This window comes from Nicotiana tabacum, chromosome 1 (genome assembly GCF_000715075.1).
Source record: "Nicotiana tabacum cultivar K326 chromosome 1, ASM71507v2, whole genome shotgun sequence".
Taxonomy (NCBI): domain Eukaryota; kingdom Viridiplantae; phylum Streptophyta; class Magnoliopsida; order Solanales; family Solanaceae; genus Nicotiana; species Nicotiana tabacum.
In genome coordinates, this window is record NC_134080.1 from 105,931,629 (window position 1) to 105,942,247 (window position 10,619).

Sequence of the window (10,619 nt, forward strand, 5' to 3'; positions counted from 1 at the left end):
AGACATAATGATAAAAGTAAAAAGAAAAAGGTTAATGATGATGTCTTCTTTTGACCATTCAAAAGGAGGGAACAGTGGGGCCCATGTTGACTACTTTTACTAAAGTAAAAATTAGAAATAGTGTAGGTAATAATAAAAGGTTAAAAGTTATACATAGTAGAAGAATATTGGGGTAAAAGTAAAAAGGCGAAAGAGGTAAAAGGGGGTCTTGCTTTGTATATAAAGAGGGATGAGGGGATTGAATTGAGAGGAGGAGTTTTTGGGAGAATTTTGGGAGAGATAAAAATTTCAGAACAAAAGAGGAGAGAAGAACATACTTTTAATCTTGAGGAAGAGGATTCCTAAAATATCCGAATACTATTTCCGTGTATTCCTGAGTGTGATCTCTGCCTCCTGTTTGCTTCCGGGATTTTCAATTGGCTTGTTATTGCTTTATTGAGTGGTTGCTGGAATTTCTGTTTGGTTTTCAAGTCTACTGCTGGGTTTTCTGACTGCTGGTTGTTTGTTGTTGCTGCGCTGTTTCTACTGCCGCTGATTTTCATCTTCATCTTCTCTTGTTTCCAATACCAGGTACACGACTGTAATACTAGCTATTGCAAGCTAATAATGTGGAAGCATGAATACATATGAAGAATGGAATTTTGAAGTTTTAATTTCTCTTTTTCTTTGTTCCTTTTATTGATTGTATTTAGGCTATTTCATGTATTACTGAATAATAATTGGAATAATAGAAAATAACATAAGTTAGTCTTTAATGAATCAGCTTGGCAAAACGGGTTAATTCACTAGTTATGAAGGTTTTAAGATTATCAACAATAGGGTTAATCATGAATGGATAGCTAAAATTAGTTAAAGCCAAACAAGACTAGATAATGTTTAAGTTTAATAAACTTTCTAATAAGCTTTAGTAATTATGGTTAAATCTAATTTCAAATGGTTATGAATAATTAATCCCAATAGTTTTTTATATAACAATGCGAGCTTCAATCTAGCTATATTTGATTTCTTTTGAATATTAGTTGTCGAATTTCTTATTTTATTTATAATTTCGAATTTTCTTTCTTTTTTTAGTAAAATTCTTTCCATTAATATTTGTCTTAATCAAGCAATTAGTATGCTACGTTTTCTTATTTTTTTTTCCTGAAAGTTCCTAATTAATTAGGATTTTCTTTCTTTATTTTAGAGACTAAACTTAATAGAAAAAATGTAGTCACTATAGGTTTATCCTTTTAAATAAAAATAAAATGAGCCTCGCCCAATAAAACGCACCAATTGTGGGGCCCTCAATAAATATTTAATTGAATACTTAGATTTCGAGATGGGCCGTTTAGCAAATTTCACGGCCTTCTCCAAAGTAATAAAACGTTAGATTCTTTAGGCACGATTTTAATAATACTACATCCCTAAACTCGGGTGCGCATTTATGCGGCCCAAATCCAAATCTCAACGGAGTCAAAACGTGTCAACAACCATGGGTGCATTGATTGTGGTGTGGTTCGAAACGCATTTTTACGACGTTGTAATTCTAAAAAAAATAATAATGATAAAAGCGGTTAAGAGTTAAAATTTGCACATGAGCTCATAATTGTATAAAATCATATAAACAAGCCGAATATGACAGTTGAGCGACCGTGCTAGAACCACGGAACTCGGGAATGCCTAACACCTTCTCCCGGGTTAACAGAATTCCTTATCCGGATTTCTGGTTCGCGGACTGTAATACAGAGTCATTCTTTTCCTCAATTCGGGATTAAATTGGTGACTTGGGACACCCTAAATCTCCCAAGTGGCAACTCTGAAATAAACAAACAAATCCCGTTTCGATTATCCTTTAATTGGAAAAACTCCTTCTCCCCTCGCGGGGGCGGAAAAAGGAGGTGTGACAATTATATTCCCTTGTTCTCCAGGTGGGCTCCTGATTGCTGAAGCTTGAATGTATTCCCTTGTTCTTCAGGTGGGCGCCTGATTGGTGAACTTGAAATGTATTCCCTTGTTCTCCAGGTGGGCGCCTGATTGCTGAACTTGAAAGTGTATTCCCTTGTTCTCCAGGTGGGCGCCTGATTTCCACAAAATAAACAAAACAAAGAAAACGTCTACCCCGATTTGGCATGTTACCAAACATCAGTAAGAACTTTGAAAACTGAAACTTGAACTATACTCCCTTGTTCTCTAGGTGGGTGCCTGATTGCTGAACTTGAAAATGTGTTCCCTTGTTCTCCAGGTGGGCGCCTGATTGCTGAACTTGAAAAATGTATTCCCTTATTCTCTAGGTAGGCCCCTGATTACCAAAACTTGAAATGTATTCCTTTGTTCTCCAGGTGGGCGCCTGATTGCTAAATTTGAAATGTCCTTGTTCTTCAGGTGGGAGCCTGATTGTTGAACTTGAAATGTATTCCCTTGTTCTCCAGGTGGGCGCCTGATTTCCACAAAATAGACAAAAACAATGAAAACTTCTGCCCCAGTTAGGTGATGGGCGCATCTGTGAGTGTTAATTGAATCATGTAACCAGAAAATCTCAAAGAATTTTAAAAGCTAGATCCCGTTATCCAGGAGGGTCCTGAAAACTCCTAGTTAAATGGCAGCTTTAAAAATCTAAATCATATCTTCTAAAGGTGTTACTCCTGCTACATCTTGTTATCTAAGAAAGTCTTAAACTACATCCCATTATCCAGGAGGGTCCTGACAATAAAAAATTAAATCCCATTATCCAGGAGGGTCCTGAAAACTTAAAACTAAATTCCATTATCCAGGCGGGTCCTGAACACCTAAAACTAAATCCCATTATCCAGGAGGGTCCTGAAATTTAAATCAAATCTCATCATAAGGGTGAAAATTTCAGAGCTACATTCAACTTCCTAACGGTGAAACTTATGCTAAATCTTAGCACCTAAGGGAGGTATTAAACTAAGTCCCATTATTCAGGAGGGTCCTTAAAATTTCAAATTGAATCTTATCCTAAGCATGAAAACTTCAAAGCCAAACTTATATTTCCTCAAGGTAGAGCCTAGCTGGATCTTATTACTCATGAACGTTTTGAATTTTAACTAAGTTCCATTGTCCAGGAGGATCCTGAGAATTTTTAAGAATAAACTCCATTATCCAGGAGGACTCTGAAATTTTAAAATTACCTCCCATTATCCAGGAGGGTCATGAAAATTTAAAAACTAAATCCCATTATCTAGGAGGGTCCTGAAAATTTTAGATTAAATCCCATTATCCAAGTGGGTCCTGAAAATTTAAAAACTAGATCCCATTATCCAGGAGGGTCCTGAAAACTTAAAAAAACTAGATCTTATTATCCAGGAGGGTCCTGAAAACTTAAAAACTAAATCCCATTATCCAGGAGGGTCCTGAAAATTTTAAATTAAATCAATTATCCAGGAGGGTCCTGAAAATTTAAAAACTAGATCCCATTATCCAGGAGGGTCCTGAAAATTTTAAAAACTAGATCCCATTATCCAGGAGGGTCCTGAAAACTTAAAAAACTGGATCTCATTATCCAGGAGGGTCCTGAAAACTTAAAAACTAAATCCCATTATCTAGGAGGGTCCTTAAAATTTTAAATTAAATCCCATTATCCAAGAGGGTCCTGAAAATTTAAAAACTAGATCCCATTATCCAAGAGGGTCCTGAAAACTTAAAACTAAATCCCATTATCCAGGAGGGTCCTAAGAATTTTAAATTAAATCTCATTATCCAGGAGGGTCCTGAAAATTTAAAAACTAGATCCCATTATCAGGAGGGCCCTGAAAATTTAAAAACTAGATCCCATTATCCAGGAGGGTCCTGAAAACTTAAAACTAAATCCCATTATCCAGGAGGGTCCTGAAAATTTTAAATTAAATCCTATTATCCAGGAGGGTCCTGAAAATTTAAAAACTAGATCCCATTATCTAGGAGGGTCCTGAAAATTTTATAAACTAGATCCCATTATTCAGAAGGGTCCTGAAAACTTAAAAACTAAATCCCATTATCCAGGAGGGTCCTGAAAATTTCAAAAACTAAATCTCATTATCCAGGAAGGTCCTGAAAGTTTGAAAACTAGATCCTATTATCCAGGAGGGTCCTGAAAACTTAAAAAAACTAGATCCCATTATCCAGGAGGGTCCTGAAAATTTTAAATTAAATCCCATTATCCAAGAGGGTCCTGAAAGTTTAAAAACTAGATCCCATTATCCAGGAGGGTCCTAAAAATTTTAAAAACTAGATCCCATTATCCAGGAAGGTCCTGAAAACTTAAAAAACTAGATCCCATTATCCAGGAGGGTTCTGAAAACTTAAAAACTAAATCCCATTATCCAGGAAGGTCCTGAAAATTTTAAATTAAATCCCATTATCCAGGAAGGTCCTGAAAATTTTAAATTAATACTTGAATTCTTAGAATTCGAGGCGTGCCATTTAGCAAATTTTCATGGCCCTCGCAAAGTTGCAAATGCGTAATTTGCTTTAGGCGCGTTATTTTAATAATTTACCTTCCTAAACTCGGGTGTGCATTTCATGTAACCCAAATCCAAATCTTAGCAACGTTAAACAAAATGTGTCTCGTACTGCGGGTGCATTTCATGTGGCGTGGTCCAAAGACGTGTTTTAGATGACGTTGAAATCTTCCTTAAAATAATTAAAAGCTGTTTAAAGCTAAAATGCACATAGGTCTAATAAGTATTTTTAAAATCAAATAATTGAGCCAAAAATAACAGTTGAGTGACCGTGCTAGAACCACGGAACTCGGGAATGCCTAACACCTTCTCCTGGGTTAACAGAATTCCTTACTCGGATTTCTTATTCGCGGACTGTTAAACAGAGTCATTCCTTTCCTCGATTCGGGATTTGAACCGGTGACTTGGGACAACATAAAATTATCCCAAGTGGCGACTCTGGATAAACAATAGTAATCCTGTTTCGATTGTCACTTTAAGTTGGAAAAACTCCCTTATACCCAGCAGAGTCGCCAGAGCTGTCACACCTCCTTTTTTACCTACACCCCCGAGAGGGTGTATATAAGGGAGTTTTTCCACTTAAAGGGATTTATTATTAAAAGATTCAGAGTCGCCACTTGGGATAATTTATGGTGTCCCAAGTCACTGGTTCCAATCCCGAATCGAGAAAGAGATTGAATTTGTTTAACAGTCCGCGAACCAAAAGTCCTGGTAAGGAATTCTGTTAATCCGGGAGAAGGTGTTAGGCACTCCCGAGTTCCGTGGTTCTAGCACGGTCTCTCAACTGTTATATTCGGCTTTATTATCTGATTCAGACATTTTGAACCTATGTGCAATTTAACTTTAAACCGCTTTCAATTATTTTAAGAAAGATTTCAACGTCATCTAAATCACGTCTTTGGACTGCGCCACATGAAATGCACCCGCAGTCCGAGACATGTTCTATTTAACGTTGTTAAGATTGAGATTTGGGTCACATGAAACGCACACCTGAGTTTAGGAAGGTATTTAACATAACACGCCTAAAGCAACTACGGACTTTCAACTTTGCGAGGGCCATGGAAAATAAACTAAATGGCACGCCTCGATTTTATTAAAGGAAATGCATTCAATTAAGTGAACTACAGATATTCATATTCAGAATTAAGTTGAAATGAAGTATCACAACTACGCCACGGGAACCGTACCCGTAGCCATGATAATATATTTAATTAATCACGCCCACATTCAAACAGTGAGTAAAAGGGGCTAGTGGTTCCAAATGAAATTTAAGCAGTTCATTTTTATAATCTCGCTAAATCAAAACCAAAACAATTATTAGCACTAAATAACCATCACATAATAATGCTGGAATCGATTTTACCTAAAACAATTACCATAACAGATAGATTCTTTCTAATCACTAATCACAACGGAATATAGTACAACTGATAGCGTCGTCTCCATTTGTTGGCAATCAAAACTTTTTGTAGGAAGAGAGCAACAAGGTGAGGATTAATTATATTAGGAAATACCACCTTTCATCCATGCCAACTACACTCTAATTTATTAGTTATTCACATACTATCTGAATGCTCTCATGACCCATATAAGCGCACGTTGGTACAGATTTGCAGAACAAAATGTGAATTCCACTACTTTCTTATAATAACAAAAGAAATTCGAAACAAAGAATCAGCTCAAACAAGTCTAAAATTAACGCTGCAAATCACCACATTAAACACCAAAAGCATGAAAACAGGCAGAGACATGTTGTCAAACTGAAACAAAGGATAAGAAAGCATGGACCTCAAATGAAGCATCTTACTTTACTAGTTTGAAACTCAACAATGAGAAGAACTGCGAACCAACCTCGATAGGTGACAGACAAAATCAACTCGAGCTCGTTAGAGACCTTGTGTCGTTGTGTTCTGTTCTTGGTGTTTGGGCAGTGAAGAACGAGCAGTCACCCCTCACTTTTATACACCTGGTGTGTGCGTCGTGGTGTTTTCCAACGAATTTCGTCCCTGGTTTGATGAGAGGAGAAGTTGAAGTGTCGTTTGGGGTGAGGTGAAGAGAAAGAGGGTTATTGTTTGTGAGATGAAGGAGAAGGAGCGGCTTTGGCTGGTTTTGTTTGTGTCCTCTGAAGAAGACGATGACGGGGAGGGGATGGACTGAAGAAGACGATCTTCAGGCGGACGGGGGTCCTGTTGTTCAGCTGCTTGATTTTTTTTTTTAGTCTCTTCGGCTCAAGCCCCTTTCGGATTTTTAAGCATCCCTTTATATATAGAGTCTAGGTTTAGGTATATTTTTGTGTATATTGTCAATTAGTCCCTAGGTCTTTTTGTGTTAAGTCCTTAGGGTCTTCTTTATTTATTTATTTTTCCAAAGAAGAGTCTAGAAGGGTCCCTAGGCTTAATGGACTAATCCGAATTGGGCCAAGAATTGGGTTCTAAAACTTTTAAAATTATGATCCAGCACCTTAATTGACTTCTTTTAAAATAAGATAAAAATACTACACAATGCAAAGGCTAACATGAAACTATTATATACTTTTTTTTTGTATTTTCAAGATTATGTAAAGATAAAAATAAGCTATTTTTTGTATATTTTCTTATTTAAATTTATGAAAGATACGTAAGGTAACATATTTTTTTGTAATTTTCCATTTTTTATGGCGAAAATAAAGGAAAGAAGTCAAAAAATAGTTGAAATAGCTATATTAGGCCTAAATTAAATATTTTACACTAAAATGTGAAAAATCTTGGGGAGAGTCAAAAATCACATGTCTACATAACTATTATAGGAAAGTTGAACAACATTGTATAAAAATTATATTTAATTAGTATTATATTGTAGTTGTATATAACTTAGTAGAAATAATGTACAAAAATTGTAGATAATTTATAGATAAGTTGTATAATATATAATTAGTTGTATGAAAATTATTTTTAGTATATATAAATCAGATACAAAACATACAAAAGACATATTGTATAAATTTCGTATAAAATTTATATGTAAGTTTTATGTTATTGTAGTTGTATTTCACTAGGTAGAAATAATGTGTGAAAGTTATAGAAAATTGTAGATAAGTTGTATTCCTCTATAACGGGAGATGTTGGCATATCAAGTAACTTTAGTGTTCCAGACGAACATGCATGAAAATAAAGATAAATTCTGTTATGAACAGATTGTAAATATTTTGTAGATAATTTGTAGAAACATTGAAATTCTGTATTTTCATATTAATTTTTCAAATGATATGTAGTTTTGTTGTAGATTAAATGTAGAAAACAAACCATTGTGAGTCTTATTTGACTCATTCCTCACATTCAACCTATTCTACAAATTCAGGCCTCTTTAAATACAATACAACCATACTTTCTTGAATTTAAAGGTATAACAATATATATAACTTAAAAAACATCTTCTCCTCTGCACAAGTTAGCTCCAAAATAGAAGAAGTGGAATAACAAGCTCCCATCAAAACTTTTAACACAAAAACACAAAAGCTCAAAAATAAATAAACAACACTCTACAATTTATCTACAATTGCTGCAATATAATGTATGTCATGTTTTTCTTCTTCTTCTTCTTCTTCTTCTTCTTCTTCTTCTTCTTCTTCTTCTTCTTCTTCTTCTTCTTCTTCTTCTTCGAGTTTCAATCTGAAATTCAGCCAAAACCAAGTCTAATCTTCACCAAAACCCCTCAAAATTGAGATATAAACTCCAAACCATATTCCCAATTATTTGCAACAACACCCAATCCAAACAAATAATGATTTTTGAAAACCCAAATTCGAATTCAAAGCTTCAAAGCTTTTTAATGGCTGTCAATGGTGGAATTGCTGCTCTCTTTTCCTTCCCTCTTATATTACTGAAGGAACTCGAAATCATAACCATCAAAAGTTATTGCTGTGTATGAACTTTGAAGATTTGACTTCAATTTAGGAGTGATATAAGGTACAATTAATGTACAGTTAAAACACCATATGATATAGAATTGATAATTAGGTATATTAAATGTAATTATATCAAATCTTAAACATTGAGGGTAATATAGTTTCCTATATATAGGAATATAAAAATTCCAAATTTTATTGTCAAGACCAGCACAACCTTTGTTAGACTAACCACAATTATGCAAAAACACCAAAATCTTACTTCATAAGGTCTAAAAACGCCTTAGACCCTAAGTACAAAACCAACAATAGAAAATTAGTTCAATTAAAGTGAATCAAAATTATTCGATCAATATGAACCTTATATTTTAAGCTAGCTTAGCATACTTCCAGTTATATTGCAAATTCTAGACGTGGAACAATTCTTTCTTATTAAATCATGCCTATCTAAAAATACAATTTTATTGACTTAACTCTACTTTGTCAGCTAAAAAGAGTTGACGGTCTAAGGCTATATTTCTCAAATAAAGAGAGGAACAACTCCACGTTTAGCGCAACAAATAATTACAGTCAAACCTCTCTATAATAACATCGTTTGTTCCGAATATTTTTGGACGTTATACCGAAGTGCTGTTATAGAGAACATATATTATAACATAACGTGAAATTTGGTTCCGAAAAAGCTTGGCTTTTATAGTGAAGTATTGTTATATAGGGATGCTATTATAGAGAGATCTAATTGTACCTCAACAATTCTAACTATTTAACAAAGGAATTCAAGTTGCTTTTACTTCACCATGGACCATTTTCATGATGTCGTAACTATATATAACAAATAAAGAAAACAAAACATGCTTCTATAAAAGAAACATGTTATATTCTGTATGATTGTTCACAATAGCATGAGAAAAAATATGAGCAAATACATACACAGATATAGTACAAACATGGAAACATGATAAAGGTTAGAACCACAGCTTTTGCAAGATATTAATGTAGGCATATAAATTTTAAATTCATAAAAGAATTTGGATTATATTTTAAATTCAAGATACATTGGTCCAAATAAATATATGGGCTAATATAATTGAATTAATTATATAAGTTCAATATATATGGATTAAATAAATAAGTTTTAATCTATTGGGACTAGCCCATTTAATTGGGCTAAAGTGATTAGCTCACTTAATTAAGCCCAAGATATCATCTTCCTAGAGGCCCAGTTTGGTGTCACATGTCACATGACGTGGCGCGCGAAGTCAAACGGAAGAGCCAATAGGATCATGCCATATGTCAAAATGACAAGGCATGCCAAGTCACACTAAAAGGCCAATGAAATCGTGCCACGTGTGCAAGTGACATGTTCTGGCCAATCAAATGCAGTCATGTCACACTTCAATTTGATTGGTTGGAAAGAGTTTGTTCTTATCACAACTCCTCCCTTCCACAACTATAAATTGGGGTCTTCATAACTCAAAAAACACCCCAGAAGTTATAACAAGAAGCAAGAGAGAGCTCGTGGATCAAATACCACAAACTTCTCTACAAGTTTCAAGCTTCAAGCAATCAAGTTCAAGCTCAAGAACGAAGAACAAATCAAGGTCAAGTTCAAGCGATCAAGCTCAAGAACAAGATCATCGTTCGTGGCAACAAATACATATTCAAAATCAAGCTCAAAGGCCCTTGAATTTATTTACTATTGAAAAGAAGAATCAGAGGATTCATAGAGATTGTACATTTAAATATTCGAAATCAAATACTACGATTGTTGCGATATTTTCGGTCTTAATTTTATTTTCTCAAACCAAATTTATTGTCTACAATTAATTATCAACTATATCCCACAGACATACCAATATATAGTGAAACTGCAATACATAAATTGAGATGCCAAAAATATTTGAAGTTGCATTACATCCAATGGATTAAAACTGCCCAACCCAAATTACAACAACATAAAAGTTGATACCTCTTAGATATATTATTCCTTTAGAAAATAAACATTGAATTTTTTAATGGCAATAGCGTTGAGTTAGGAAAGAGAGAAGAAAACCCCCGAGCAAGAAGAAGATGGATTATGACCTTATAGGGGCTGAACAGTTTGGCACAAATTGTGAAAAAATTAGATAATTATTGGCATATTTTATGGAAAAAAAATAATAAAAAACATATGTTTGAATCTGGTGAAAAAGTCCGATTTTTTCCGCGAGCAAACGAATGCTATATAAAAAGTCCGATTTTTTCTTTATTGGGAGACAAATAACGTGTGAGCTTTGTTCTATTTAAAAATAACTTTTAAC

At 34.3% G+C, this 10,619-nt stretch overlaps 1 long non-coding RNA gene across 1 annotated transcript; it reads right to left on the reverse strand.

Moving 5' to 3' along the window:
- Positions 1-1,553: 1,553 nt before the first annotated feature.
- Positions 1,554-6,659, reverse strand: LOC142180596 (uncharacterized). Its single transcript, XR_012709202.1, has 2 exons — positions 6,288-6,659; positions 1,554-2,416 (listed from the first exon to the last, which is right to left on the reverse strand). It is a non-coding gene; the product is annotated as an uncharacterized LOC142180596 (long non-coding RNA).
- Positions 6,660-10,619: the final 3,960 nt, after the last annotated feature.